Source organism: Triticum aestivum, chromosome 7D (genome assembly GCF_018294505.1).
Source record: "Triticum aestivum cultivar Chinese Spring chromosome 7D, IWGSC CS RefSeq v2.1, whole genome shotgun sequence".
Lineage (NCBI taxonomy): Eukaryota > Viridiplantae > Streptophyta > Magnoliopsida > Poales > Poaceae > Triticum > Triticum aestivum.
Window position 1 is genome coordinate 625,794,521 of NC_057814.1, and position 902 is coordinate 625,795,422.

Consider the following 902-nt stretch of genomic DNA (forward strand, 5'->3'; position numbering starts at 1 on the left):
TACAAAGGGATTTCATTTTTTAAAACTTATTTGAACTCCTGACTTTTTGTGTGTTCAAAATGCACCATTCAAAGCCACATCATCATTTTTCAATCCTTTCTGACTTCATTTGTTATTTTTCATGCATTTACTAATTATTTTGAGCTATAAGACCTTAAAATTGAAAAGCATTTCAAATGAACTCTGAAAAGTTTGAAAGTTGGCATGGTATTTTCATCCACATAGCATGTGCAAGAAAGTTGAGAGGGTTACGGCAAAAACTGGATGCACTTCGTGTACAAAACGGACAATCTCTTTCAACGTATCAGGATTTCATCCGGAAACTCGTCTGTTACAAAGGGATTTCAATTTTTAAAACTTATTTGAACTCCGGACTTTTTGTGTGTTCAAAATGCACCATTCAAAGCCACATCATCATTTTTCAATCCTTTCTGACTTCATTTGTTATTTTTCATGCATTTACTAATTATTTTGAGCTATAAGACCCTAAAATTGAAAAGCATTTCAAATGAACTCTTAAAAGGTTGAAAGTTTGCATGGTATCATCATTTCATCCACATATCATGTGCAAGAAAGTTGAGAGGGTTACGGCAAAAACTGGATGCACTTCGTGTACAAAACGGATAATCTCTTCCAAAGTATCAGGATTTCATCCGGAAACTCGTCTGTTACAAAGGGATTTCATTTTTTAAAACTTATTTGAACTCCTGACTTTTTGTGTGTTCAAAATGCACCATTCAAAGCCACATCATCATTTTTCAATCCTTTCTGACTTCATTTGTTATTTTTCATGCACTTACTAATTATTTTGAGCTATAAGACCGTAAAATTGAAAAGCATTTCAAATGAACTCTGAAAATGTTGAAAGTTGGCATGGTATCATCATTTCATCTACACAGCAT